The sequence below is a fragment of the Scyliorhinus torazame genome, chromosome 1 (genome assembly GCF_047496885.1).
Source record: "Scyliorhinus torazame isolate Kashiwa2021f chromosome 1, sScyTor2.1, whole genome shotgun sequence".
In the NCBI taxonomy this organism is placed as follows: Eukaryota; Metazoa; Chordata; class Chondrichthyes; order Carcharhiniformes; family Scyliorhinidae; genus Scyliorhinus; species Scyliorhinus torazame.
In genome coordinates, this window is record NC_092707.1 from 265555521 (window position 1) to 265570831 (window position 15311).

The 15311-nt window shown below is 49.6% G+C and overlaps 1 long non-coding RNA gene across 3 annotated transcripts in view; it reads left to right on the forward strand.

Annotated features, from left to right (window-relative positions):
- Window positions 1–14370, forward strand: part of LOC140421246 (uncharacterized) — a 115261-nt gene extending 100891 nt beyond the window's left edge. For 2 of the 3 annotated variants that reach the window (XR_011946701.1, XR_011946702.1), the window contains one exon: window positions 14070–14370. This is a non-coding gene — a long non-coding RNA (uncharacterized lncRNA). The remainder of the gene's footprint in view (window positions 1–14069) is intronic. The other variant, XR_011946703.1, reaches the window with a different exon arrangement.
- Window positions 14371–15311: the final 941 nt, after the last annotated feature.

The window sequence follows — 15311 nt, forward strand, 5'->3', positions numbered from 1 at the left end:
GGCTCGGCCCCCAAAGATGCGGAGCATTCCGCACCTTTGGGCCGGCGCGATGCCCGTCTGATTGGCGCCGTTTTTGGCGCCAGTCGGCGGACATCGCGCCGTTGGGGGAAAATTTCGCCCATGATGCTCATTTGGAGAGCCGGTGCAGACATGATGGACCAAATGACCTTCTGCACCGTAACAGTTCTGCTATTCGATGATATAGAGTTAAGTGGCAGATCAGCCATGATCTCAGTGAATGGAGGGACAAGCTTGAGAAGCTTTATGGCCTCCTCTAGTTCCTGTGTTCCTACTTCTATCTAACCTGTTCCAGCCTTTCATAATATTAAACGCATCTGTTATATTTGCTTTGATTTGATTTTGTTTATTGTCAGTGTATCAAGGTACAGTGAAAAGTATTTTTCTGCGAGCAGCTCACCAGATCATTAAGTTCATGAAACGAAAAGGAAATAAAAGAAAATACATAATAGGGCAACACAAGGAGCACAATGTAACTACATAACACCGGCATCAGGTGAAGCAGACAGGGGTGTAGTGTTAATAAGGTCAGTCCATAAGAGGGTCCTTTAGGAGTCTGGTAACAGCGGGAAAGAAGCTGTTTTTGAGTCTGTTCGTGCGTGTTCTCAGACGTATGTATCTCCTGCCCGATGGAAGAAGTTGGAAGAGTGAGTAAGCCAGGTGGGAGGGGTCTTTGATTCTGCTGCCCACTTTCCCCAGGCAGCTAACCATCTCCACCTCAGCCCCGTTGATGCTGACAGGGGTGTGTACAGTACTTTGCTTCCTGAAGTCAATGACCAGCTCTTTAGCTTTGCTGGCATTGAGGGAGAGATTGTTGTCGCTGCACCACTCCACTAGGTTCTCTATCTCCCTCCTGTATTCTGACTTGTCGTTATGCGAGATCCGGCCCACTATGGTCATATCGTCAGCAAACTTGCAGATGGAGTTGGAACCAAATTTTGCCACGCAGTCGTGTGTGTACAGGGATTATTGAAGGGGGCTAAGAGCACAGCCTTGCGGAGCCCCGGTATTGAGGACTATTGTGGAGGAGGTGTTGTTGTTCATTCTTACTGATTGTGGTCTGTGGGTCAGAAAGTCGAGGACCCAGTTGCAGAGGGGGAGCCAAGTTCATGAAAAGAAAAGGAAATAAATAAAATACATAATAGGGCAACACAAGGTACACAATGTAACTACATAACACCGGCATCGGGTGAAGCAAACAGGGGTGTAGTGTTAATGAGGTCAGTCCATAAGAGGGTCATTTAGGAATCTGGTAACAGCGGGGAAGAAGCTGTTCTTGAGCCTGTTCGTGTGTGTTCTCAGACTTCTGTACCTCCTGCCCGATGGAAGAAGTTGGAAGAGTGAGTAAGCCGGGTGGGTGGGGTCTTTGATAATGCTGCCAACTTTCCCAGGCAGCGGGAGGTGTAGATGGAATCAATGGATGGGAGGCAGGTTCGTGTGATGGACTGGGCTGTGTTCACAACTCTGAAGTTTCTTGCGGTCCGGGGCCGAGCAGTTGCCATACCAGGCTGTGATGCAGCATGATAGGATGCTTTCTATGGTGCATCTGTAAAAGTTGGTAAGAGTTAATATGGACATGCCAAATTCCCTTAGCTTCCTGCGGAAGTATAGGCATTGTTATGCTTTCTTGCTGGTAGCGCGACATGGGTGGACCAGGACAGATTTTTGGAGATGTGCACCCCATGGAATTTGAAACTGCTAACCATCTCCACCTCGGCCTCGTTGATGCTGACAGGGGTGTGTACAGTACTTTGCTTTCTGAAGTCAATGGTCAGCTCTTTATTTTTGCTGGCATTGAGGGATAGATTGTTTAGTAGGGGGCTAAGTACACAGCCTTGCGGGGCCCCGATATTGAATACTATTGTGGAGGAGGTGTTGTTGTTTATTCTTACCGATTGTGGTCTGTGGGTTAGAAAGTCAAAGATCCAGTTGCAGAGTGAGGAGCCAAGTCCTAGGTTGTTGAAGGCGGAGCTGTCGTCTTTCATTCCGACTGAAGTCAGGGCCACCGGACGGTAGTCATTGAGGCACGTTGCCTAGTTTTTCTTTGGCACCAGTATGATGGTGGTCTTCTTGAAGCAGGTGGGGACCTCTGAGCGGAGTAGGGACAGGTTAAAGATGTCCGTGAATACCTCTGCCAGCTGGTCCGCGCAGGCTCTTAGTGCATGGCCAAGGATCCTGTCCGGACCCGTCGCCTTCCGAGGCTTCACTTTCAGGAAAGCCGATTTGATTTCGGAAGCTGTGATGGTGGGTATGGATGTGCTATGTGCTGCTGGGGCACTCGACAGTGGATCGTTGGTTTCCTGCTCTAACCGAGCATAGAATGCATTGAGTTCATTAGGGAGGGGTGCACTGCTGCTGGAGATACTGCTCGGCTTCGCTTTGTAGCCTGTTATGTTGCTTAGGCCTTGCCACGACTGCCGAGATTTTGTAACGCTCATCTGTGACTCTCCTTCAGCATTGTAAATCCTATGATTCTAGCTTGGTCTGATATTCTCTCTTGGCATCTCGTATGGCTTTGCGGAGGTCGTACCTGGATTTCTTGTATCGGTCAGGGTCACGTGACTTGAATGCCTCAGACCTGCCCTTCAGCAGGGAGTCAATCTCGCGATTGAACCATGGTTTCCGGTTGGGGAACGTACGTACTGCTTTCTTTGGCACGCAGTCATTCACACATTTGCTGATGAAGTCTGTGACAGTGGTGGCATCCTCATTTAAGTTGGTTGCTGAGGTCTGAAATATGGACCATATGCACTGATCGGTATTGTTCTGACATGAAAACATCCAGCTTTTGCAAGCCGTCTTTATTCCCACTCGAAATATGGAGGCAAATATAATTTAGGCACCGGTCTGTAAATGGCTGGAAATCATTTATTTTGGTCCTGGATAACGTGAACGCTCTTGTTATCTTGGCGCAACTTTGAGCTGTGATGTCATGGGAAATACATTTGACTATGGTGTACAGCCTGCTCCTACTGGTTCATCAGATTTAACACAGGAAGCAGTGAAGATGTTGGGCAGGTCATTTAACTCCTGCAGTAGACTGGGGCCAACCTAAAATGACTGACAGTGTAAAGAGGAGTTCATCGTATAAATAAGGTTAAACGTGGCATCTTGCACTTGCATTCATGCTCATCCCTCAGAGAATTAACTGTTCATTTTCAAGTGGGTTCCCTCTGCGTTGCATATGGGTTTACATCCCCTTTTCTTCACAGCAGTGTCCCTGCATTGATTTTTACGATTTCCTCACAGAAAAGGTAGCAAAAGGGGCCAATTAAATAGATACGAAACATTTGGGAGAACTGTTGATTCCACACAGCCCAAGCCTTTGAAGTTCAAGATTGTCATTTTATTGGAAACTGTAAAACTGAAGGAGTTCCTTATCTAGTGCAACTGGTGAGACTAAATGTGGGTCCGGAATGTTTCAACCACAGTGTGACTGATAGTTCTGTCTTCGCAGGCATATCATTACCCTCGAGTTAAAATATCATGTCAACCTGGTATGGTAACACAAAGCAATCAATATTCTGAATTGCATTTCTTGCCGAATCCAAATAGGTCAGAAGAATTGTGTGGCATCAATCTTCCTTTCCGCTGAATTATTTGACAAATGTTTTGCAGTTTTGCCTACTGCAGAGCATCTGTATTGAGTGAATGGCCACATGTTTGTTTCTATCTGGCTTAATCAGCCAGACAATTCTGTTGCTTCTCAACTCCAAACTAAGATTAACAATGTTGCTTCTGAAATGAGATAATTTATAACAGAGGGTGGAGAATCCGCTAAAGGAGCACACATGGATCAGTTCAGGTAGAAAACAAAGATTTTATTTAGTCACAATATTAAACTCTCCACTCCCTGAAGGGCCTCCTCCCCGACCTGTTCCCTGGCCGGGGTTTTGATACGAGGGAGCCGAGCTCTCAGTTGAGGGGAAACTTTGCCCCCTCGTTACCTGGAGAACTCATTTTCAGAGGGGGTCACCTGGAATCTAATTGTCCTTACCTCGTGACATCCCTGAGGGTTGTAGCAGAGGACAAAGAAATGGCACAGCTATTAAGTAACTACTTTAGTTCTGTCTTCATGGAGGAACGTACAAATAACTTCCTAGAAATGCTAGGGAACCAAGGGTCCAGTGAGAAAGAGGAATTGAAGGAAATTAGTATCACTAAAAACAGTAGTGCGGGAGAAATTAATGGGACTGAAAGCTGATTAATGCCCAGGGCGTGATAATCTACATCCCAGGGTACTAAAAGAGGTGGGCATGGAAATGGTGGACACGTTGGTTGTCATCTTCCAAAATCCTGTAGATTCTGGAACAGTCCCAGCAGTTTAGAGGGTGGCAAACGTAACCCCACTATTTAAAACAAAAGGGAGGGAGAAAACAGGAAATTACAGATCGGTTAGACTAACATCAGTAGTAGGGAAAATGCTAGAGTCCATCATAAAGGATGCGATAACAGGACACTTAGAAGCTATTAACGGGATTAGGCAAAGTCAACATGGATTTATGAAAGGGAACTCTTGGGCGGGATTCTCCCAGCCCGAGACCGGGTCAGAGAATCCCCGCCAACGGGCCACGCTTCCCTGATGCAGAGCGGAGAATCGGCGCCATTGGCGCCGGCGTGGTTGGCGCGGCGCTGGTTGCGGGCCGCTCTACACGGCCGGCCCGCCGAATCTCCGGCCCGGATGGGCCGAGCGGCCATAAGAAAAGAGCAGAGTCCTGCCGACGCCGTTCTAACATGCTCCGGGCCGGCGGAACCTCGACGTGGAAGCGTCGGGTGGCGACCTGTTGGGGGGGGGGGGGGGGGGGGAGGTCCGATGTGGCCTTGCCCGCAATCGGGGCCCACCGATCGGCGGGCCGGCCTCTGTGGCTGGGGGCCTCCTTTCATACGTGCCGGTCCTTGGAGTCCTGTGCCATGTTGCGTCAGGGCTGGCGCGTTGAAAGAGGCCACTGTGCATGCGCGGGTTGGCGCCGGCGCCACTGCACATGTCCTTGTTGGCGCAACTGCGCATGCACGGATCCCGCAGCACACAGTTCGCGCCGGGATCGGCAGCTGGAGCGGTGCGAACCACTCCAGCGCTGTGCTGGCCCCCTGTAGGGGCCAGAATTACTGCTGGGAGCTGCCCGTTCATGCCGTCGTAAAGCGCGACGACGTTTACGACGGCGTGGACACTCTGCCTTGGGATTGGACGATCCCGCCCCTTGTTTGACAAACCTACTGGAGTATTTTTGAACATGTAACTAGCAGAATAGATAAGCGAGAACCAGTGAATCTGGTACATTTTGATTTTCAGAAAGCTTTTGATAAAATCTCACATATGTGGTTCGTGTGCAAATTTAAAACACATGGGATTGGAGTTAATATATTGGCATCAATCGAGAATTGGTTTATAGACAGGAAACAGAGAGCATTAATAAATGGATCTTTTTGGATTAGCAGGTGGTGACTAGTGGGGTACAGCAGGGATCATTGCATGGGCCTCATCTATTCAACAAGCTATATAAATGATTTGAATGAGGGAGCCAAATGTAATATTTCCAGGCTTTCTGATGACATGAAACTTGGTATGATGTGAGTGGCGGGGAGGCTTCAAGGCTATTTCGACAAGTTGAGTGAATAGGCAAATACATGGCAAATACAGTACAACCATGGATAAATGTGAAGTTGTCCACTTTAGTAGGAAAAACAGAATGGCAGAGTATTAAGTGGTGATAGAGTGGGGAATGTTGATATACAAAGGGAGTCCATACATACCAGTCATTGAAAGCAAACAAGCAGGTGCAGCAAGCAGTTAAGAAGGAAAATGGTATATTGGCCATAATTGCAAGAGGATTTGAGTACAGGAGTGATACACCATCAATAACGCACGACAAGTGATGAACGTAACTGAGGCTTTAATACACTAAACAGCAAGCCTCCTGCCTCTGGACCCGAACTGGGTCGGAGGTGGAGACTTGCCACCTTTGTACATAAGCCTGAGGGGAGGAGCCACAGGTGGAGCCAGCCTGGACAAGCCCAGGCATGCACAATACAATACAATGCCATACAATGCAATACCGTGGTTTACCACATTCACCCCCTGTTTAAAAAAAATTCCGGCGTGGTTAAAGTGGTCTTAAAGGTGAAGTCTGTCGGGGGCCTTGACCTTCCGCCGTGATCGCCTCAGTCCCGGCAGTGGTGTGGGCGCCGATGTCGGGACCTGCGCATCCGGGAGCGTGTTGTCTTCTTCTTCTTCACCCAGGTGTTGAGTCGGCGAAGGGGTGGGGGGGGGGTATGGGCGGAGGTGGTGGTGCTTGTCGCCGGTGGGCCTGCGGGTGTTAGTTCATGAGGGAGGTGGGCAGGGGTGGGGGAAGACGGTGTAGGGTCGGTGGTGGTGGTGATGGTCGCTGGGGAACCTGCAGATGCCAAATCCCGAAGGAGACCGTGTCCTGCCACCCGTCCTGGTGTGCCATGTAGGCATATTGTGGGTTTGCATGGAGGAGCAGGACCTTCTCGACGAGGGGGTCGGTTTTATGGCTCCTCGCATGCTTCCGGAGAAGGACGGGCCCTGGGACTGTCAGCCAGGACGGAAGCGAGACCCCAGAGGTGGATTTCCTGGGGAAGGCAAACATGCGTTCATGAGGAGTCTCGTTGGTGGCCTGTACACAGGAGCGACCGGATGGAGTGGAGCGTGTTGGAGAGGACCTCCTGCCAGCGGGAGACTGGGAGACTTCTAGACCGTGGGGCCAGAAGAATGGCCTTCCAGACCGTTGCGTTCTCCCTCTCCACCTGTCCGTTTGCCCAGGGGTTGTAGCTGGTCGTCCTGCTGGAGGCGATGTCTTTGCTGAGCAGGAACTGACGCAACCCGTCGCTCATAAAGGAGGAGCCCCGATCACTGTGGATGTCGGCGGTAAACCCAAACAGGGTGAAAAGACTGTGCTGGGCCTTGATGACGGAGGCGGAGGTCATGTCAGAGCAGGGGATGGTGAAGGGGAATCTTGAGTACTCATCAAACAGCAAGCCTCCTGCCTCTGGACCTGAACTGGGTCAGAGGTGGAGACTTGCCACCTTTATACATAAGCTCGAGGGGAGGAGCCACAGGCGGAGCCAGCCTGGACAAGCCCAGGCATGCACAATACAATACAATGCCATACAATGCAATACCGTGGTTTACCATGAGGAGCAAGGATGCCTTACTGCTGTTGTACAGGGCCTTGGTGAGACTGCACTTTGAGCATAGTGTGCAGTTTTGGTCTCTTTACCAAAGAAAACATAAACTTATCACAGAGCGTGTGCAGTGAAGGTTCACCAGGTTGATTCTTAGGATGGAAGGATTGTTGCATAAGGAGAGATTGTGTCGACTCGGCCTGTGTTCGCTTGAGTTTGAAGAATGAGAGTGGATCTCATTGAAAGGTGTAAAATGCTGACAGGACTGGACAGACTGGGTGCTGGGATGTTGTTTCCGCTGACTGAGGGGTCTGGAACAAGGGGTCACAGTCTCAGGATATGGATCGGGCATTTAGGACTGAGATGAGGTGAGACTGCTTCACGCAGAGGGTGGCAAACCTAGGGAATTCTTCACCATTGAAGGCTGGGGAGACCAAGCCACTGAATATACTAAAGGAAATAACTAGATTTCAACACTCTTAAGGCATCAAGGAGTATGGGGTGAGTGTGGCAATATAATGTTGAGAAAGAGGATCAATCATGATCATATTGAATGATGGAGCAGGCCCAAATTAGTCTGAATGGCCCAGTCCTGGTTCCATACTATGTTTCTATGTTTTAGGAGATATAATTTGCTCAGATGACAAAATCTGGTTATTCACAATTAGGATAATAGAAAATTCGCAAAAGCAACCATGTAGGTTCTAGGACCAGTCCATAACAAACAGGACTGAGATACTTAGGTTTGACATAGTTCTTGGGTTCAGTTCCCACTTAAAAAGTTTTACTGTCCATCTGTATTTCTGAGGGATGCTTTCAGGTTTGCATGCAATTAGAAATGGATGCAATCATTGAATGGTTACAACACAGGAGGAGGCCATTTGGCTCATTGAGCAACTGTTGCCTCACTGTAAAATTGTTTAACTCGTCCCATTCCTCTGTCCTTTCCAGGTAGCCCTGCAACGTTTTCCTTTTCAGTGCTTATACAATTGAAAACCACGGTTTAATCTGCCACATCACACGCTCAGTGCCTTCCAGATTGTAATCACTCGTCACATGAAAAATATTTTCCTCATGTCACCTTTTGATTTTTTTCGCTAATCACCTTTAACCTGTGTCCTTCGGATCTCGACCCTTCTACCAATGGGAACAGTTTCTCTCTATCTACTCTGTCTAGATGTTGCATGATTTCGAACAAAGAACAATACAGCACAGTACCAGGCCCTTCGGCCCTCCAAGCCTGCGCCGACCATGGTACCTGCCTAAACTAAAACCGTATGCACTTATGGAGTCCGTATCCTTCCATTCCCACCCTATTCATATATTTGTCCAGATGCCCCTTAAATACCGCTATCATACCTGCTCCCACCACCTCCCCAGGCAGTGCGTTCCATAGACTTACCACCCTCGGTGTAAAAAACTTGCCTCGCACATCTGTTCTAAACTTTTCTCCACGCACTTTAAACCTATGTCCCCTGGTACTTGACTCTCCTATTCTAGGAAAGAGCATCTGACTATCCACTCTGTCCATGCCATTCATAATTTTGTAGACCTCGATCAGGTCACTTCTTAACCTCCGTGGTTCCGGTGAGCACAGACCGAGTTTATCCAACCACTCCTCATCGATAATGCCCTCCATACCAGGCAATATCCTAGTAAACCGCTTCTGTACCCTCTCCAAAACATCCACATTCTTCTGGTAGTGTGGCGACCAGGGGCGAAATTCTCCCCCAACGGCGGGATGCCCGCCGACTGGCGCCAAAGCCGGCGCCAATCAGACGGGCATCGCGCCGACAAAAAGGTGTGGAAGTCTCCGCATCTTTGGCGGCCTAGCCCCAACATTGAGGGGCTAGGCCGACGCCGGAGGGATTTCCGCCCCGCCAGCTGGCGGAAATGGCGTTTGTTGCCCCGCCAGCTGGCGCGGAAATGCGGCGCATGCGCGGGAGCGTCAGCGGCCGCTGTCAGTTTCCCAGCGCATGCGCGGGAGCGTCAGCGGCCGCTGTCAGTTTCCCGCGCATGCGCAGTGGGGAGAGTCTCTTCCGCCTCCGCCATGGTGGAGGCCGTAGCGGAGGCGGAAGGGAACGAGTGCCCCCACGGCACAGACCCGCCCGCGGATCGGTGGGCCCCGATCGCGGACCAGGCCACCGTGGGGGCACCGCCCGAGGTCAGATCGCCCCGCGCCCCCCCCCAGGACCCCGGAGCCCGCCCACGCCGCCTGGTCCCGCCGGTAAATACCAGGTTTGATTTACGTCGGCGGGACAGGCAATTCCTGGGCGGGACTTCGGCCCATCCGGGCCGGAGAATCCAGCGGGGGGTCCCGCCAACCGGCGCGGCCAGATTCCCGCCCCCGCCCAATCTCCGGGAGCGGAGACTTCGGCGGGGGCAGGGGCGGGATTCACGGCGGCCAACGGCCATTCTCCGACCCGGCGGGGGGTCGGAGAATGACGCCCCAGAATTGTGCACAATATTCCAAATGAGACCTAATTAAGGTTCTGTAGAGTTGCAACATGACTTGCCGATTTTTATATTCAATGCCCCGACCGATGAATGCCTGCATGCCGTATGCCTTCTTGACCACTTTATCCATACTTCTACTAAATCTCCTCTCAACCTTTTCTCAGTTTCTCCAACCTATCCAGTAACTGAAGTCCCTGGGGCGGGATTCTCCGACCCCCCCACCGGGTCGGAGAATCACCGGGGGGGGGTAGCGTGAATCCCGCCCCCGCCGGCCGCCGAATTCTCCAGCACCTGAGATTCGGCGGGTGTGGGAATCGCGCTGCGCCGGTTGGCGGGCCCTCCCTGGCGATTCTCCGGCCGCGATGGGCCGAAATCCCGCTGCTGTAATGCCGGTCCCACTAGCGTGAATTAAACCACCTCCCTTACCGGCGGGACCAGGCGGCGCGAGCGGGCTCCGGGGTCCTGGGGGGGCGCGGGGCGATTTGGCCCCGAGGGGTGCCCCCACTGTGGCCCGGCCCAAGATCAGGACACACCGATCCGCGGGCGGGCCTGTGCCTTGGGGGTACTCTATCCCCTCCGCGTCGGCCATAGCCTCCGCGATGGCTGACGCAGAGGTGACCCCCCCCCGCGCATGCGCGGACATGACGTCAGCAGCCGCTGACGCTCCCGCGCATGCGCGGACTTCCGCCGGCCGGCGGAGTCCCTTCGGCCCCGGCTGGTGTGGCGCCAAAGGCCTTCCACGCCAGCCGGCGGGACGACAACCACTCCGGCGCGGGCCTAGCCCCTAAAGGTGAGGGCTTGGCCCCTAAAGATGCAGAGAAATCCGCACCTTTGGGGCGGCCCGAGGCCGGAGTGGTTCACGCCACTTCATCCCGCCGGGACCCCCCGCCCCCCCCCCCCCCCTCCCGGGTAGGGGAAAATCGCAATCAATCTTGTGTATTTTTTCTGCAACCTCTCCAATGTCTTCACATGTTTCCTAAATTACGGTGCCCAGAATTTCTGTCATGATTCTAGATGTGACCAAACCATTGTTCATCATTCGTTCCTTGTTTTAGTACTCAGTGCCTCCATTTATAAAACCCATGATCTTATATACTTCTTGAAAAACTTTCTCAACCTGTCACTTTCAATGATTTGACCACAATTTTCCTCAGGTCCTTAAACTCTTCTATCCCCTTTAAAATTATATCCTTTTATTCACATAGCCTGCTTCTCGTTATTCCTCTGGAAATGTATCCTATACACTTCTCTGAATCAAATTTCATCTGGCACGTGTCAGCCCTTTCCATTAGTCTGTTTGTGTCCTTTTCAGTATATACATGCAGTTCACAATTACTTCCATGATTGGTTACATCTTCAAATTCTTAAATTGTGCCCTGTACACCCAAGTTGAAGAACTTGCCTTTCCAGCTGAGGTGGTTAAGAGAGTGCATAGCATAGTCACGTAGACCAGAAAAGTATGCAGGAGGGAGGCAGGTACCGGCTTGTCAAAGAATGAAATTATGTTCCAGCTCTGCTACTCAGAACAGGAATGCTGACTTTGAGGGCCCAGTCTACTGCACCAGGATGCGTTGGATGCATTGGACAGCTGGACTGTGAGCTTGTACATGATGAATGCATATCCATAAGACCATAAGACATAGGAGCGGACGTAAGGCCATTCGGCCCATCGAGTCCACTCCACCATTCAATCATGGCTGATTTCAACTCCATTTACCCGCTCTCTCTCCATAGCCCTTAATTCCTCGAGAAATCAAGAATTTATCAACTTCTGTCTTAAAGACACTCAACGTCCCGGCCTCCACCGCCCTCTGTGGCAATGGATTCCACAGACCCATCACTCTCTGGCTGAAGAAATTTCTCCTCAGCTCTGTTCTAAAGTGACTCCCTTTTATTCTAATTGTCTGTGTGTGTCAATGTTTCCCGCACAGCATGAAGAGCATGGGGCAGTGCGGTGGCACAGTGGTTAGCACGGCTGCCTCACAGCACTCGGGACACGGGTTGAATTCCACATAGACAGTCATCCAAGGCCAGAATTGAACCCGGGTCTTTGGTGCTGTGAGACAGCAGTGCTAACCACTGTGCGACCGTGCCGCCTGAAATAACTACTGGAATCAACCTCTATCAGCTGCAACACATCATCATCTACTCTTCACAACTCGAGGACCATTGTTTATGACATTTTATTTATATTTACTTGTGAATGAACTCAATTCTTAAAAAAGGAAGCACAGTAAGAAGTCTTACAACACCAGATTAAAGTCCAACAGGTTTGTTTCGATATCACTAGCTTTCGGAGCGCTGCTCCTTCCTCACTTGAGGAAGGAGCTACACTCCGAAAGCTAGTGATATCGAAACAAACCTGTTGGACTTTAACCTGGTGTTGCAAGACTTCTTACTGTGCTCACCCCAGTCCAACTCCGGCATCTCCACATCATAAAAAAGGAAGCACACATAAGGTCTAGGCGACTGAAGCCAGACGAAGCTTTGGAAGAATATCGGGAATGTAGGACCAATCTGAAACGAGGAACCAAGGGGGCTAAAAGGGGTCATGAAATATCTTTAGCAAACAGGGTTAAGGAAAATCCCAAAGCCTCTTATTCATATATAAGGAGCAAGAGGGTAACTAGAGAAAGGGTTGGCCCACTCAAGGACAAAGGAGGAAAGTTATGCGTGGAGTCAGAGAAAATGGGTGAGATTCTTAACGAGTACTTTGCATCGGTATTCACCGAGGAGAGGGACATGACGGATGTTGAGGTTAGGGATAGATGTTTGATTACTCTATTTCAAGTCGGCATAAGGAGGGAGGATGTGTTGGGTATTCTAAAAGGCATTAAGGTGGACAAGTCTCCAGGTCTGGGTGGGATCTATCCCAGGTTACTGAGGGAAGTGAGGGAGGAAACAGCTGGGGCCTTAACAGATATCTTTGCAGCATCCTTGAACACTGGTGAGGTACCGGAGGACTGGAGAATTGCTAATGTTGTCCCCTTGTTTAAGAAGGGTAGCAGGGATAATCCAGGCAATTATAGACCGGTGAGCCTGACGTCAGTGGTAGGGAAGCTGCTGGAGAAGATACTGAGGGATTGGATCTATTCCCATTTGGAAGAAAATGGGCTTATCAGTGATTTGCAACATGGTTTTGTGCAGGGAAGGTCATGTCTTACCAACTTAATAGAATTCTTTGAGGAAGTGACAAAGTTGATTGATGAGGGAAGGGCTGTAGATGTCATATCCATGGACTTCAGTGAGGCATTTTATAAGGATCCCCATGGTAGGCAGATGGAGAAAGTGAAGTCTCATGGGGTCCAGGGTGTACCAGCTAGATGGATAAAGAACTGTCTGGGCATCAGGAGACAGAGAGTAGTAGTGGAAGGAAGTTTCTCAAAATGGAGAACTGTGACTAGTGGTGTTCCACAGGGATCCGTGCTGGGACCACTGTTGTTTGTGATATACATAAATGATCTGGACGAAGGTATAGGTGGTCTGATTAGCAAGTTTGCAGATGACACTAAGATTGGTGGAGTAGCAGATAGTGAAGGGGACTGTCAGAGAATACAGCAGAATATAGATAGTTTGGAGAGTTGGGCGGAGAAATGGCAGATGGAGTTCAATCCGGGCAAATGCGAGGTGATGCATTTTGGAATATCCAATACAAGAGCGAACTATACGGTAAATTAAAAAGCCCTGGGGAAAATTGATGTACAGAGAGATCTGGGTGTTCAGGTCCATTGTACCCTGAAGGTGGCTACGCAGATCGATAGAGTGGTCAAGAAGGCATACGGCATGCTTTCCTTCATCGGCAGGGGTACTGAGTACAAGAGTTGGCAGGTCATGTTACAGTTGAATAAGACTTGGTTCGGCCACATTTGGTATACTACGTACAGTTCGATCGGCACATTATCAAAAGGATGTGGATGCTTTGGAGAAGGTGCAGAGGAGGTTCACCAGGATGTTGCCTGGTATGGAGGGTGCTAGCTATGAAGAGAGGTTGAGTAGATTGGGATTATTTTCATTAGAAAGACGGAGGTTGAGGGGGGACCTCATTGAGGTCTACAAAATCATGAGAGGTATAGACAGGGTGGATAGCAAGAAGCTTTTTCCAAGAGTGGGGGACTCAATTACTAGGGTTCACAAGTTCAAGGTGAGAGGGGAAAAGTATAAGGGAGATATGCACGGAAAGTTCTTTACGCAGAGGGTGGTGGGTGCCTGGAACGCATTGCTGGCGGAGGTGGTAGAGACGGGCATGATAGCGTCATTTAAGAGGTATCTAGACAGATACATGAATGGCAGGGAGCAGAGGGATACAGATCCTTAGAAAATAGGCAACAGTTTTAGATAGAGGATCTGAATCGGCGCAGGCTTGGAGGACCGAAGAGCCTGTTCCTGTGCTGTAATTTTTCTTTGTTCTTTGTTCTAATCCACATAATAATAATCTTTATTGTCACAAGTAGGCTTACACTGCAATGAAGTTACTGTGAAAAGCCCCTAGTCGCCACATTCCGGCGCCTGTTCGGATACACAGAGGGAGAATTCAGAATGTCCAATTCACCTAATATCACGTCTTTCAGGACTTGTGGGAAGAAACCGGAACACCCGGAGGAAATCCACGCAGACAAGGGGAGAACGTGCTGACTCTGCACAGACAGTGACCCAAGCCGGGAATCGAACCTGGGACCCTAGCGCTGTGAAGCCATAGTGCTAACCACTATGCTACCGTATGATTGTAGAGGCACCTGTTTTACCATTTCTCCCTACCTTTTTATTAGTTAATAAACTTGTTCTATCTTAACTCAAGAAAGCCTGATTAAATTGACTTGTTATTAAACATAGGTATGGGTCTGGAAAAAGGAAGCTAAGGGAAAGGGTACCTTGCTAGATTAAACCTTTGTTGCTATCAGTAGAGGTGGGTTGAATAAGGACATGGAGCCAACCATCCTCCCACACCCAGGTTTGTAATAATTTGGGGGTATCCCAGCTGGACATTGACAAATCGAGGGGTCTTGCCCAGATCAACAACTTTTGGGAAATCTCACCTCGGGCTGGTCATAACACAACTCAGCATCATATTGCAGAACATCTCCGGAATGGTCAGGGCAGAGGAAATATTGAGCAGGTCGTGGCCCATACCACTGTCTGCCTCATGGAACGGAGGTAAAGTCTACATCACACCTTGTCAATGATACCTGGCGCCTAAGGGTTAAAATTTGAGGAGAGGTTACACAAAATTGGTCTGTAGCCCTTCAAATTTGGTGTCCTCACAGCTCGGATTTTCACTTTGGATTTGGAGACTCGCAGAAAGTGGGTGTCAGCAATTTGTTTCCAGAATATTTCCTTTTTCTGAACTGAAGATATACAATTCTTATCTGCCCAATGGGACTTTAGCAAATAGTCCAGATTAAGGAATCCAAAGCCAAAAACTCACTGACCAGTAGGCAAGACTTATATTTCCCAGAATATAGAAAAATGTAGGGGTGATCTAATTGAACTGATCGGGTGATTTGATGAGTAGAGAGGGAAAAGCTATTTTCTCCGGTGAAGAGGCCAGATCACAATGGCAGAGCCTTCGGTTTGAGTTATTGTGTTCAGGGGTGATGTTAGGAAACCCTTCTTGATAAAAGGGAAGTGGGGAACTGGAATTCTTTCCCCAAAAAGGACTGTTGAATCATTTTATTAAATTCTTTCATGGGATGCAA